The sequence below is a fragment of the Camellia sinensis genome, chromosome 15 (genome assembly GCF_055761805.1).
Source record: "Camellia sinensis isolate YWXY chromosome 15, ASM5576180v1, whole genome shotgun sequence".
In the NCBI taxonomy this organism is placed as follows: domain Eukaryota; kingdom Viridiplantae; phylum Streptophyta; class Magnoliopsida; order Ericales; family Theaceae; genus Camellia; species Camellia sinensis.
This window is the reverse complement of record NC_138975.1, coordinates 71,908,983-71,925,492: the sequence shown is the minus strand read 5'-3', so window position 1 is coordinate 71,925,492 and position 16,510 is coordinate 71,908,983. Positions and strand designations below refer to the sequence as shown.

Here is a 16,510-nt window from a genome sequence, read left to right as displayed (position 1 = left end):
ACTTGGCATAGGTACGACAAGGTGAGTACGACAGATACCGTCTGCTCTCGTCCCTTTACAATGCATGCTTGAATGAATGCTTGAGTTCCTGTTGCACACACTCCCTCACATATATTTTTGCACAACTGCCCCCGAACTACATTAGTCTGATTCCTTACAATCAAGGATATGTAGGCAACCTGCGAGTTCGATCACTTGCATGAATGTATGGCACTGCCTTAAGCCTTTGGGTTAAGTCAATTGGGATGATCTCGGGTCTTTGACATTCGTTTCTCATCACTCCATGATTGTTTGAGCTCTGTTAAAGAGAGGTAACTGTAGACACCCTATTTTTACTAACCTTAAGATTTTGGGCGCTTACAAGCCTCCTGATGATGAAATGGTACTTACTTCATCCCAGAAATGTTTAAAGGTTATTTAGAGTTGCTGTATAAACCTGTTTTATCCAAAAATTAACTTTTTATAAAAAAATAACCATTTTACCCCTGGACTCATTTTTAGCCAAAAAAACCCAGTTTTTTAACCCCGGAAAGCCTGATTGTTCCTTGATTGATCATATTTTTCAAAATTAGTGACCCGTTTTATTAAAAAAAACATTGATTAAAATGCAATTCAGCTTACTTGTGTCATAAGCAAGCCAAAGGCATAGGATCACGTAGTTGTGCATGCATGCATGGCATGTGTACCAAGGCAAAGTGCACATGTGCACGTTAGAAATGAGTGCTCACGTTGTTTGTATGTGCAAACAATCATTGTGCGTGCGCACATGGTCAATACGTGCGCACATGGTCAATACATGCGTGCATTGAAGCATCACAGAGTTATTTTTGGTAACTCAATTTTGGTGCATTTTTGGTAGGAACAGTGGAGGGGAAAGTGATGAAACCCTAGAAGGGTTCCAGAGGCTTCCCCCAACTCTATAAATAGAGCCTCTCCCTCTCCCTTTGAAAGGGTTAAGGACTTGAAGCCTTTTTGTGCATTTTAAGAGCGAAATACACCCTCTCCTCCTCTCCTACGGCCTTAGCTCTAAAAATATCATATCCATAGCAACTCTAAACACTGAAGAACACTTAAGGACTAAAGAACTTCAACCTAAATTCAGATTCCAAGCCTGAGGCAAGTTTGCAAGCAAAGAACTCTTTGTTTCGTTGCGTTATTCTCCGCATGCTCTTCGGTTCTTAAAAACCAGTAGGTAAACTACTTCTAATCTCTATATTTCAATAGTCCTTTTGCTTATTTTTAGTAGTCAATCCATGCTAGGTTGTTAGTCCATCTTAACATCATCTAGTCTTTTAGTTTTTCTTACTATCTTGGCTCTTCTTGCATGCTTTCTTTCTTTTAGTTATCATGTACTTAGTTTACATTTATTCTTTTATTTGTTAGTTGTCTTCTTATGCATATTCATCATGTAGTAACCTCAAACTGGGTCTAGAACCATTCTTGTATCTTTAGTTGCATGCGTTAGGTCATATTTATTTTATGTTTTGCATGTAAGATGCAGAAGTGGGCATCCGAGTAAGTCTCTTTGTCTTTCTTGGCACATGTGATGGTTGCATTGTCCTTTAAATAATGCAAGTTTCTATGCTTTTTGTATGCAAAATTGTGTGTTTTGTATGTTTTCTTGAATATTGTGTATTTTAGTTTATATTTAAACACATGGGTTATCGTTAAAGGTTTCTTAATTCCTCTTTTAAAATTGAGTGGCGACTCTATGTCAATAAGGCAAGTCGGTGTGGGAAGCAATGCCTTAGACTCGAAAAAGGCATATGGCCCACATATATTCAATGAATAATATGAGTGAATGCAGGGCTCCCTTATATAAGAGAAGAAGAAGCTTAGGTATAGAAACTCTATCTATGGTAATACACAATATGGTAATATAAATATATACAACTAACACCTCCCTCAAGCTCAAGGTGATAATGCAGATATCAACTTAAGCTTGGAAAGTAAGGCGGAAAAGCATTCTGGAGGATGAGCCTTGGTGAAGATGTTGGCTGTCTGATCGGCGTAGATAATAAAGATAAGACGAACAGTGCTACTAGTAACATGTTTCCGTATCAAGTGACAATCAATCTCAATATGTTTGGTGCGATCATAGAAGACATCATTATGGGCAATCTGAATAGCACTCTAATTATCACAATAAAAGTTGTAGTAGCCGAATGAGAAACCCTCATATTAGAAAAAAGCCAATGAAGCCACACAAGCTCCTGAATAATGTCAGCAAGAGCACGATACTCAGCCTCAGTACTAGAATGAGCATTGAGAGTTTGCTTCTTACTGTACCAAGTAATGAGAAAGTCACCTAAGAAGAAGCAGAATCATGTGGTAAAATCATGTAGTAGAACAGTGGTCAGTAGGATCCCCTATCCAATCTGTATCAGAAAAAGCCTATAATTGTATAGAAGAGTCTACTAAGTAGTGAGGACCATGAAACATAGTTCCTTAGAGATAGCGCAAAATGCGAAACAGAGCATCATAGTGCAAAGAGCGAGGAGCAGCCATGAACTAACAATGTGAATAACATAAGCAACATCTGGACGAACAACCGTGAGATAGACAAGATTGCGAATTAACCGTGAATAACCTGGTACTATCAAGAGGTGTGAGATAAGTCTAAGAATCAACTGGGGTAGGAGCAGTCTTGCAATCGGTAAGACCAGTATAAGCCAAGAGATTAGAGGTATGCTTGGCCTCGATGAGAAAGTGACTAGAAGGATTATGAGAAATTTCCTAGCTAAGGAAGTAGCTAAGCAAACCCAGATCATTCATCTCAAACTGGCTACTGAGAAACTACCTGAGACTAGAGATACCTACTGCGTCATCTCCAGAGATGATCATATCATCCACATAGAGAAGAAGAAGAATAATACCACGCTCTGTCTTATGTATAAGCAAAGCAGAATCATAGGTATTAGAGGAGAATCCAAAGTCAAGAATAGTAGAACTGAACTTGACAAACCAAACACGAGAAGCTTGTATCAAACCATACAAGGCACAAAGAAGTTTGTAGACTTTAGTGAAGGGAACTAAGAAAGTAAGAGGAGGCTGCATATAAACTTCCTTAGCGAGATCACCATTGAGAAAGGCATTCTTGAAATCCATATAACAAAGGCTCTAATGGCGAGCAGAAGCGACGACACGTAGGTTGCGAACTAAAGCAAGATGGGCAACATGAGCAAATGTTTCCTCAAAATCAATCCCATATTCTCGACTAAACCCCTAGGCAACAAGACGAGCTTTGTGACGTTTAATGGAACCATTAGAGTGGGTTTTGATCTTGTAAGCCCATTTGCAACTAGCAACACTCTTTCTAGGTAGAAGGTCTATATGCCAGGTATGAGTTTTAATTAGAGCCTGTGTAGTTCATCAATCATAGCTTGCTGCTAAAGAGGTTAGAACAAACCTCTCAATAGGAAGTAGGTTCATGAGAAGAAAAAACAATAAAACCAACAATGAAATCACGAAGGACAAAAGGTTGTGTTACATGAGTAGAATAACGAAGAGGTACCTCTAGTGTAGAAGATAATGTAGTGGAATCAAGGGATGCATGAGGCTCACTGTGAGAGAAAATGAAGACAAGACTACGAAGTGGAGCAGGAACAGGAACAGGAACAGGAACAGGAGCAGGCTCAGGATCAAGGAGTGGAGCAGCAATGCCAGGAGACGGAGTAGAATCCTCAGGATGGGCCGGAGTCATCATGTCGGAAGTAGTGTCTGTATCAAGCTCATTAAACAGAAGACAAGGATCTGTAAGAAATGATGTAGTGAGAGGAGTGGACAAATAAAATTTAGATATGGAGGAGAACATCTTGTGTTCCCAAAATACCACATGACGAGAGACATGAAGGCGACAAGAAAGTGGATCCCAACAACGATAACCTTTATGTTCAATAACATACCCTAAGAAGCAATACAAACGGGCACAAAGTTTTAATTTGGTTGAAAAAGAACAAAACAAGCACATCCCAACACACGAAGACCATTATAGGTAAGGGGTATGCCATACAGACGCTCATATAGGGTTTGATTGCTGATGGTAGGGGAATGGACACAGTTGATAGTATAGACGGTTGTAAGAGCAGCTTCCACCTAAAAACGTTCAAGACAAGAAGAGATTAAAAGAGCACATATAGTGTTTAGGATATGGCAATGTTTACGCTCAACACGACTATTTTGTTTGGAGGTACCAAGACAAGAATAGTGAGAAAGTGTACCATTTTGATAAAGGAATCCCCAAAAATGAGTTTTTTTGTATTCCTGGGCATTATCAGCACGAAACATTTTGATAGTGGAAGAAAATTGAATTTTGACCGTGGGAAAAATCATACTATATTTAGGTCTCATTTGGGAATAAGCTTTTTAGTAATTTTTTGATTTTTTGGCTAAAATATGATGTAAAAAAATTAGTATGTTTGAGATGATTTTTTGATTTTTTACGAAAAGATGTGCAAAAATTAGAAAGAAAATGAAATCTTTGACTTTTTGGTATAGGTTGTTGGCTTTTTGATTTTTTTAGTGACTTTTTGGCTAAAATCACTACTTGCCAAACGAGGCCAATTGTAACTCAGAGCGAGATTTCATAAGAAATAACTAGGTAAAACGAGTGAAATCATCGACAAATATGACAAAGTATTTAGATCCCCCCATAGTGATATTAGGTGAAGGCCCCCAAACATCAGAGTGTATGAGATCAAAAGGTGCATGAGATATAGAGGTACTAGTATTAAATGGTAAAGTAGGTTGTTTTGCAAGTTGACGAGATAGACAATCTATTTTATCATTTAGAACGCCTAATTGACCATTTGAAACTAGAGAGCGTAAACGATCAAAAGACACATGACCTAACTGAGAATGCCATAAAACAAGAGGGGAACTAGTAGTAACAGAAGCAACAGTCTCGACAGTGGAAGGACTGGAGGAGGCAATGCGAAGGTGGATGAGTTTATACAGACGTCCATGTCTACGATCTATCCCGAGTGTTTGTCCCGTCTTCAGATCCTACACAACACAATCAGTTGGAGAAAATATAATAGTGAGGCCAAGATTACAAAGTTGACCAATAGAAATAAGATTAAGTGTAAGATTGAGGATCATAAGTGTGAGGGAGAGAGATATTAGAGGTAGAAATATGGCCTATTTGACTAACATGTATTTGAGAATCATCAACAATGTGAATGATAGATAAATTACAAGGACATGTGGTAAAAGAAAACAGTGTAGGGTCAGAGGTCATATAGTTGCAACAAGCTGAATCAAAATACCATGAAGAGGTACCTAGAGTAACTGAGAGAGTAGTGGAGGGTGTACCAGAAGTAGAGAAAAACCTTGTTCACAATAGCTTCAATATCATGAACAGTGTAAGTGGAAGATGAGGCAAGTGCAATAATAGTAGAGGAAAACTGAGCCGGAGAATAAAGCTACCTAATAGAGAATCCAGAAAAGCCATAATATAGAGGAAACTATCTAAATAATCCATGAAGTGATCAAAGTATTAGTCACAAAAAAGGCCCGGTGGTGTCGGAGTAAAATTTAGGGAAATAGAGTGTCCCAGTGAATTCAAAACATCGAAAATAGTTGGATAACAGCTGAGTTGGCCCAGAAATAGCTAAAAAATGGACCTGTAGATGACCAGGTGTGAAATAAGCCAAAAATGACGTCAGCAATAGGTAAGGGTAATGTCAGCGTGCACAGCGCACGTTAACAGAAGAGGCATACAACACACGGTAGCTACAGAGACGTACACAGTGCATAATAACAGAAAAGGCACAAGAACACATGAAGCTGATGTCAATAATGATGTGCACAGGAGCACGGAGGTTGACGTCAGATAGGGCTGACATCAAAAAGGTCAACTGTTGAAGCGACTAGATTGGAACAGCGCGGCGGAGATAGCTAGGGTGGCTTCGCGGCTAGGGCTGACGTTGCGCGTGATTGCTTGTTGGAGAGTGGAAGCAGAAGCGATAGCAATTGACGCGTTGATGACAAAATCGTCTTGTGAGCGTGTGTGGAGAACTTGCTAGTGATGAGGTTAGTGGTGTTGGAATCGTGAGAAGATTCCGATCAATTTGATGATAAGGTCGAAAAAAATTTGGTCACCGTAACAGTGCTTGAATAGAGGTGCTACAGTGCCACTATGTACGGGTAGTGAGCAAAGGAAAAAAAAAGACTAAGACTTAAAACCTGTGCTCTGATACCATATTATGATATTAGAGAGAGAGAAAAAAAGAAAGAGAGAAAACTCAGTATTATATTCAATGAATAATATGAGTGAACACAAGGCTCCTTTATACAGGAGAAGAAGAAGCTAAGTATAAAAACTCTATCTATGGTAATGCACAATATGGTAATATAAATATATAAAGCTAGCAGTTTATATTGGAACCAAGCATTTCAGTGTCATCCATGGTGAAGATGATGAGTAATGTATTAGATAATAATGGTGAAGATGATGAGTGTTGGAAGATGACGAAGAAATACAAAGTTTATATGTTTAAACCATAAACCCTATAGGTGATGATAGTGTGTGAAAAGTATTTTGTGTTTTTAAATATGAAATCTTTGAATGGGTAGAATACACCCCCATATTGTCCTTAATGGTCGTTTCATTTGAGGATATTATTAAAATATAAATTTAGGGAAGTTCTATTTGCACAGCACTAATTCCCTCAGTACACACCATTAACAGATTAAGAGTAATTTTATTTACGCACCACTAATCCTCTCAATACATACCATTATGTAGTACAAACGCATAATAATTTTTAGGGTTTGAAAATATCTTAGTTCACACCTTAACTTTCCACTACTAGTCCTAAGGTAACACACTACTTGTCTGTTTGAATGCACACTATAATCCACACCCAAATATCTCCATTTTCAGAACACCAGAGACCTCCATCTTCAGAATTCCATAGATCTCCATCGTTGGCGTTGAAGATCTCCATCGCCAGCAGAGGGTTTCATTCAGCTGGTACATTATCGTCGTTTCAAATCTCCATCATCGCTGTCGTTTCGTTGTTGGCTTGCCAATGCATTGTCGTCGTTTCAGATCTCCATCTTCATCGTCGTTTCACTGTTATTTCACCAGTGCATTGTCGGTGTTGAAGATTTGTCATTCTCACCCTTGATTCACACATTTGATTCTCACCTTGATATGTTTTCCTATTTTCTTTTGATTTGGTTACTAATTCAAATTAAAATATTGAATTTTATATATATGAACATTTATAATTTGGTCAATCTTAATAATTTGAACAAAATTGTTTTGTTCGAATAAAAATGATCGAACATTTTGTAAAAGTTCAACTCTAATTATCCAAACATATGACAAACAAAGTCATCTTCCCAATGGTTATACGAACGAGATTAACAAAAAATCAAAAAGCTAAGGATTTTTATTTTTTATTTTTTAGAGGACCCAAAAAGATAAATATAAACTGATCATTTCATTGTTGCACTATTCGAAATCAACAATCTTAGTGTCATCCATGGTGTGCAAATATTTAAAACCAATTGATTTCAATATTTTTAAACCCTAAAACCAATTGATTTCATTGTTCTTAAATCCTAAATCTTCAAAATCAATTTATTTTGGATGTTTATGTGTATAGGTGATGATGTTGTCTGAAGAGTGTTTTGTGTTTTTTGTTTTTATATATGAAATCTTTGAATCGATAGAATACACCCTCGTATTGTCTTTAATGGTCTTTTCATTTGAGGATATTATTAGAATACAAATTTAATCTGTTAATGGTGTGTATTCTAACCATTCAAAGATTTCATATTGAAAAATACAAAATTAATACTCTTCACACACCATAATCACCTAGAGGGTTTAGGGTTTAAACATATAAACACTATATTTCTTCATTATCTTCCAACATACATCATCTTCACCATTATTATCTAATACACTACACTCATCATCTTCACCATGGATGACAATGAGATGGTTGGTTTCGATATAAACATTAAAAATGTTGATTTGAATATTGAAAAGGTTAGTTTATTGCATAGCTTTTTAGTTTTTTATTTATCTCATTCATATAATGATTGGGAAGACGAGTTTGTTCGCTATGTGTTCAGATAATCAGAGTTGAATTTTTGCACAATGTTCAATTATTTATATTTGAGCAATATAATTTTGTTCAAATTATTAAGATTGACAAAATATTAATACATAACAAATTGAACATTTTCAGTTAGTTTGGTTAAAACAAATTAAACTTTTATTCTTTGTTCAGATATAAATTTTTGAACACATAAATTAGTTCAACTCTATATTCATGAAGAGGACTATATATATTTTTTTTGGGTTAAATTTTTTACAGAATTCTATACCCACCCAATGTAGCAATGTTGAAATTGATTGTGTTGTTGATACACAAGTGAATTTGTTACGAAAAATGTACAATCATGTTTGAAAATTACAATAAATTGTGGTTCATTTTAATATTCTCTCTCTCTCTCTCTCTCTCTCTCTCTCTCTCTCTCTCTCTCTCCCTGTGGTGGAGGAGGAGACATGAGGGTTAGGTTACAATAGAGGTGGAGAGGAGATGAATCACGATGGTAGGGATGGGCAACAGTGTTGATCACGATGGCGAAGGTAGGGATTGGGGTTGTTCACAATGGCAGTGGGGGGAGTGAGGTTGTTCATTATAGGTTGGGAAGGGCGTACTATGGTAGAAGGATGGACGGCGGAGTTGGCAAGGAACAACAGGGCTGGAGAAGAGGGGTTAGTGGTGGCTGCAGCAACGAGTGTTGGAGAAAAGGGGTTGATGGCATTGGCAAGAAGGTAGGGAGGCTGGGGAGAGGGCAACGACCGAAGAGAAAGGGTGGCTGCTTGCTATCAGCTATCAGCTATCGGCATTAGTTGTGGTTAGGGTTTTGGTGGAGGAGGAAGGGTAGTTTAATATTATTTGAAAAATAGTGGTATGTATTGAGAAAAAAAATCAGAACTTTCAATTTGAGTGTAGTGTGAACTAAGCACAAAGGGAGGTGATGGTGTGTATTGAAATAGTTAGTCATGTGTAAATAGAATTTTCCATAAAAATTAAATTAAATTAAAGAGTGTAAAAAAGTTAGAAGTACGGTGTAAGTAGAATTACCTTTTATTAAATCAAGGAAGAAACTTTTTTTTTTTTTTGTATCAAATTGAGAATTCATCAAATTTAAATTTGATAAAATTTAAAAAGATAAAGTATCGATGATTATTTTTTTTTCATCAAATTTGATGAAAAGGAAAATTTGGGATGAGAGGAGAATTTTTCTTTACTTGGAAACCAGTTAAGAACCTTGTGACTCTGGATGGTGGTGGTGCTCCTTCTCTTGTTCAACAACATTGGTAATCTTTCTCTTCCTCCTAACTGTGGTTAAGCTAACATTGGAAGGTTGCTGCAATAGTTGACATTGCATCATATCGAGTAATCGCGACTGCAAATGCTTGTTCATCTCCATCACATGTTTTCCCATTCTTGTGGCCCAAGCTTCACTCTCCAGCCTTGTTTCCACCATCATTTCCATAGCTGCAGTTGTCTCCCCGGTCTGTTCAATCACAATCACAACCACAATCATGCCAAGCCATGAGAGAGAGAGAGAGAGAGAGAGAGAGAGAGAGAGAGAGAGAGAGAGAGAACCTCCAACTCAAGGATCTGTTGTTTCAGTAAATTGGTGGTTCGAAATTCAAAGGCAATACAATGACCTTCATCCCTAGAAGAACTTGAAAGTAGGTAAGTAAGTAATCCTTCAAATGAGTTGGCTGGCTTAGGATACTTATCAAGCACAGAAACTCTGAACTGGTTAAAGGTTTTATGATTATGGTTCATCCTAGGAAACAGTGACAATCGTGGGATCACAACCAAATTAGTTATGAAACCTGCAAATAAATCAGAGAATGACTTTAAAAGACTCGTGCAGTTACGTCATACAAAATGTAAAATTCCCCAACCTTGTTTCAACTTTGTATTTAAAATGTTGGAACATATAAATCCCATCAAAATGAACGTTTATGTCATCCTGTTAAGCAAAGCTTAGGGCCCATTTGATTATGTTTTCATTTTATTTTTTCTGTTTTTATTTTCAAAAAACATAGAAAATTAGCAATATGAATCTAGAAACCTTCAAAAATTAGAGTTAAAAACTATAGGAGTGGACATTGGATGGTATTAAATTCCCCTAACCCAACTACAAAATTAATTTAAAAAAAAAAAAGAGATTCCACTTGCCTTTTAGGTGGTTGAATCTTCGAATGATTACACAATTGACAACATCCCAAAGGCAGGCAGTGCAATCTTCAGATGCAGAGACCAAGCCCAATCTGCAAAATGTCAAAGCAGTTATAGATCCACTGCATCAACAAAGATTGGTTAGTTCTCAGTTTTTGTTTGTGTTCACGTCAACAACAAATGTACACAAGTTTTTAAACTAGGTATAGAGACTAGAGAGGATCATTATAGAACACTCATTGCCACCCTTTTATGTATGTGAAATTTTGAGTGTGTAAATTTACATCCACAAAATTATATTAAACCATATAGTGAAAAAGCCAACTGGCTAAGTTGCAAGTTAGAGATTAATGCAAACTTATGATAACTCTTTTTATTTATTTATTTATCGAACTTATGATAACTTTGACTGTACATTTTTACATGAAAAATTATTCAAGAATATATACATTGCGGCAAATAGGACCATTTGATTTTCTATAAAGTAACATCATTAGTCTATAAAAATCACAAGAAAAGTTTTAAACTGTTAAAGTTGGTTTGGATTCTCATGTCACGCTCACTAATTCTGGGTCACCACTGCCCTCAATGAGTTGGGGTCAAGCTATGGCTCAAGTCCATCTTACAGGAGTGATCGTGGATCCCCCATGTCTACGGGCCCATGTCTCACTTAATAGGTAGGGGCTCCTATGTTCATACCCAGGGATGGTTGCCACATGCTGGTTGTCCCTTTCTACACTTTTTTACAATCTTTTACGGAGTAACCAAAAAGAGGAAGGAAAAAAAAAAGGTTTAAATTCAACAATTTCACTAACTCTTTCTACATCTAAATAGAGTATTTTTCTATAAAGCATTTTGAGAGTTCCAAACCCAAGATTTTACTTGCAACAAAGACTACGGATATAGAACTAGCCACATAAAATAATCCTAACCATACATATCAGATGGTGAGACCTATCATAAGAAAATACAATTTACTCAAATTTCTCCACTTATATGTTATGTCTATAATCAATTCTATGTCTTTAGACTTATTGTACTGACTTGTGTCCCGTTAGCAAGGTTGGCTCATCCTCTAAAACAATTGAAGTATCTTCCACCACTCCAAAATCAAGTGTATTCAAGAAAATTGTTCCATCTGCACTACCAGAAAATAACTTCTTGTCTGTTGGATCAACAACTATTGCAGTAATTAGTAGCGGAAAAGCTCGAGTTTGTAAAAGTCTTCTAGTAACCAGGTCCCATACCTACAATACGAAAATAAGTCATTTTGAGTGACAAAAATACTCATGCTAGGAAGATATTATTATGAAACAACTAACATAATTAAGTAACATTGCATGTGCCATCGAGGGAGCTTGATAAAAAAATTGAACTTGAGCTATTTGATGCAGTTAATAGGCCCGTTATAGAGGATGAATGCTCTAATGAAAAATTTAGTATTAAAGGCACAGTCCAACAATCTGTCTCGTCTACCAAACTTCCACCAAACAATGTGATTACAAAGTTAGTTATTTATTTTTCCTGAAAAATAAAACTAAATGACATTCAAATAGGAACATTCTATTGTGGAAGAAAGGAAGATTCACATTTTTTACCCGATCATAGGCCAAATAATGATCATGCCATCTTCTGAACCAGAAATAAGAAATGAATCATCGCTGGAAAATGTCAAGCAAGTCACTAATTTATGATGTGCGCACCAAGTCCTGACCAATCTCCCATTTAAAATCTACAAATTACCATGGCACTCAATATTTGGAAATAATGACTACAAATAATATGTATGAATTAAGCTAATGGCCTACAAAGACAACTATTTAGTAATTTTTTTATATTGTGATAAAAAAAAAATGATCTTTGCATATGGGGCTACAAAAAGAGTTTATTAACCTCCCAAACATAAGGATTTCTAGAAGGGGCTCCACCAACAATATATGTGCCATCCTTTGTGCATGTTATTTGTCCAATGGACTCCATTGTGTAGCTCCGGACCGGTGCTTGAGGCTGAATATCAATACGTCATACAAATAAGTAAATTGAGTTTCACAACAAAAATCTGGAATGATGTTTAATAGAACAAAATATTATCGGATCATAAGCTCTAATTTACAAAGTTAACTTCCTTAATTCAATAAAAAAATAAAAATTAAAAAAATCCTTGATATGTCTGTTTTCATTATTGTTTTGCAAAATATGTCAAATTCAAGTGATTGTAACCAATGATCGCTATGATAGATGAAATTTAAAAGTAATTACTCATAGCTAGGGGTGCAATTTGAGCAGGTTCAATCCGAGGAACATGAACCCAGCTTGAATTTTTTTAGGGCTTGGACAAAATATTTTTAAATTCAGTACGAATTTGGATAAAAATTCAGAAGCTTAAATTAAATTTGGGCGGGCTTGGGCAAAAACGTCAAACAACTCAAACAACCCAAAACCTGAATTATTATATATATAAATATTAAAAATATATAAATTATTAGCCATTATATGATATCAAAGTAATTTAGATTATTAAATCATATTGAATATATATTATATATACAAATAATAGAAAATCTTACTTTTTTTATTTTCACTCATAAATTGTAAAGACTACCATAGTAGCATCTCTCTTATATTATATAAATTATTTTTTTATGGTATTAATGATTTTCTATAAATAAAAAAAATTAAATAGAGTCAAATTTTAATAATTTAATAATTTAGCTGGAAAAAAAAGTAAAATTTATTTACAATTCGGACAACTCGAACAATTCGGATTTAACTCGGATCGGGCTTGGGTAGGTAACCTAGGATTACAATTCAGACCTGAACAAGTCTTAACACAACTTAAATTAGGCTTAGATAGCCTTCCAACCTAACCGAACCTGTCCGAGTTACACCCTTCACATCATTACTTTTGTCCATTTAAGCATATGCTATTCACAACGGTAAAGAGCATATTATTACAAACCAAAAATAGAGCAAAACTAAAAAATCCAGCTAATAGCTAATCAATGATAAAGAGCTTATTCTTTGTCAATACTTGGACTAGACTTTTTCATTAATATAATAATGACATTTAGCTAATCAGTTGTTTTAAACCATCACATCATGTTTTGGATGAGAAGAAAGAAGAAAATCAACAAGGGACACAAGGGGGAGGGGGGGATAGCAAAAACATGAAACACTTGTTATCGATTTCAACACATTTTTCACTGATTTCAAAATATTTTTTAGCTTTTTCACTCATTTTCAAAACAATTTTCACCCCAATCTCGATGCAAACCAGTGTCCCAAGGTAGAAGTTAGCATTATCCAGACAAAAATTGACACAAATATAAACACCAATTGCATTTCCTAAATATACAGAGACCATCATTGCTCACAAAAATAACCTATAGAAAGGGCTTCTATAGACCAATCAGCTATATATTACTTCTTGCTAGGATTCAAAAGCCTACATGATTCAACTTAAAAGAAACGTCAACAAATAGAACATTTAACTTGTAACAAAACACATACAAATTCATATGTAGGCAATTCAAAGTACTCAATTCCCAACTTACTCTATACCAGTGGCATAGCCAGAAATTTGATTCAATAATATCATTAAGCTATTTGCCTTCGATATCATTATTTCATATTATTAGTTCTACAAAAATTATTAAAATAAGCTTTCACATAATATACCACAACAGAAATATAAAATCATATATTTGCAATAATAACATTGCATACATAATTTAAATTTGTTGGATTTCACCAAATGAACTGAGATAGAAAAAAAAGACAAAGTAAGACTTCATTTGAAGAAGAAAAAAAATCATAAACATTTAACAATCTCATGCTTAAAAAATAAGATAAGAAAGAGAGAGAGAGAAGTAACTCTTAACTAAATTTTACTTTTAAAAAGAAAAATTTAATATACAAAATTTTTTTTTATACAAAATGATGACTTATTATTTCCCCTTCATTTGCAATTACAACACTCACAATTGCCCTCATAATTTTTATAAATACCATTAACACATCATTTTGGATATATTTTCTATTTAAACTGTCTATTTTCAAAATCATTTTGACACAATCATATTTACTTTTTAACAATTTTACTTATGCTAATTTATGAAAACCTGTCAATAAAATTGCATAATATATACTAGTAACCATTTCCTTTTTAATTTTTTTGTTTATATTTAAAAAAAAATTAAAAACTATCATATAAACTTGTTTATTAAGTTTTTGAGTTTATAAACAAGTCTCTCAAATTAAAAACTAAGTTAAAAATTATAAACTGAAAAAATGTGTTTACAAAAGTTTAAAAACAACAGAAAAACTCGGAAGCAACATGGAAGCAATGTGGAAGGAACACAGATGCACAAGGTCAGTTGTTCTAAATTTTTTTAAATATTTGTTCAAACCAAGCATGTTTTCAATTTTTATTTTTCTAAAACTAAAGAAAAGTTAGTTTACAAATTTTTTATAAACATAAAGGAATGTACCAAACGGCATCTATATAATCTTTAAAAAAAATTAAAACTTTAGTGGGCTTAATTAAACCCACTAAATTATGTAGAACTCTGTCCACAGCTAACACCAATCTGATCAAGTAATGAAAATGACAACTTATTTAAAAACTCATGAATGAAGGAAGACAAATTAGATACCAACCCAAATTAAGTTTTTCCTCCCAAGTGAAGTCGGCTATTTTACAGATTTAAAAATAAATAAATAAATAAGCATACTCAGAGCTCATGGGAAATCTTGATAAAAACTTGAACTCTCAATGCACAAAACTTAAACTAGGGTGAGTTCCATTTTAGGAGAGATTGTTTATTATGTGACTCAAACCCACTAAAGTTGCACGCATGCTAAATTGAGAATGAAACTTGCACATTTGAGTGATGAATTAAAATTTTCCATATGCTCCTTTAATTAGAATGGAGATGGAAAAACATTCAATAATGTGGATCACTGGTTCTATTTATATACAAAAATACTATGAACTCACTTTTATCAACTCATAATTCATCTTGTGTGGTGAAAATTAAAAAACTAAATTGATGAAATGTAGGATTTATGTATAAATGAATAAATTTTGGATTTATAAGTCTAAGTTTGTAGTGTTGTTTATATATGTATATAATCCTAGTGCAGCAATTCACAGAGAGAAGAAACACAGTATTTGAAAGAGATCTTGAGATTGAGCTAGAGGGTATTATTGAGATTAATTACCTTATTGAAGGGCCAAATAAAGATGACCCCACCAGCAACTGAGCCCTGCCTGTGTATCTGAGAAGCCACAAGACACTGGTTTGCCAAGCAGATGAGTCCATGAGGAGGTGAAGCACTGGTTGGTATGTGGAGGAGATTTTCCCCACTCTCTATGTCCAATATTGTTGTTCCTATCCCCAAGCTCGTCACTGCAAACTACCAATGCCTCCTTACCAATTCCACCCATATCTCTTTCTCTCTCTCTCTCTCAAGCAACTTTTTCTTTTCTCTCTCTAGACAAAGACAAAACAGTTTTGAAGCTGCAAGCATGCAAAGCACTATGTAACATTGCCAAAGTGGCAAATGTGGTTGAAAATTTTGGCACATTATATGGCAGATCACTAGCTATTAATGCAGCTCTTCTACATTTGTTCACCATGCAGTGTTGCTGCCTATTCCAGCAGGACACATCATTGTAACCGCTGTGATGATAAAGTCATCATGAAAACAACTTTATAAACTCCAGCAGAAACTAAAATTTCAAATCACATATTCAAATTTGAAAAAGTGTGAAGTTTTTATTATTTTTTATAATTTATATTCAATTTAGATCTTATTTTATAGAATTTTTAAAAATATAAATTTTATCAAAAATAGATATGTATATCGAAAATAGCGGAATTTTAAAGTTTGAAACGTAAAAAATAAGAGGAAATTACACGTTAATTACAAATTCGTCAAAAAATTTATAATTTTATTTTTTAATATTTGTAAAGCTTATTACTAAGCTGAAATTTTTTTTTCAAACTCCCACTAATGTGAAATTACCCCCAAAAAATAATAGCTACCATATAAGTATGTAAACTATTTTTGTTAAATTTGTGCTTGCACAAAATAAGGATATATTATGGAACTTTATCAATTAAAAATATAATAATAGAACTTAATGAAATACAAGTGCATGCAAAAAAAAAAAAAAAAAAAAATCCTTGAATAAATTTACTTAATTACCTTTTATTTACCAAGAAATTACTCTACTAAACCTGATCTCTTTTTCGGTTCAGCCAAATTTCTCTCTT

The 16,510-nt window shown here is 34.4% G+C and overlaps 1 non-coding gene across 2 annotated transcripts in view; it reads left to right on the top strand.

Moving 5' to 3' along the window:
• LOC114315293 (uncharacterized) overlaps positions 1–15,843 on the top strand; it is a 59,110-nt gene extending 43,267 nt beyond the window's left edge. Inside the window, exon 4 of one of the 2 annotated variants that reach the window (XR_014357185.1) lies at positions 15,375–15,843. This is a non-coding gene — a transcript (uncharacterized LOC114315293). Of the gene's footprint in view, positions 1–6,886; positions 7,196–15,374 lie in introns of those variants that run through there. The other variant, XR_014357184.1, reaches the window with a different exon arrangement.
• The last annotated feature ends 667 nt before the right edge of the window (positions 15,844–16,510 follow it).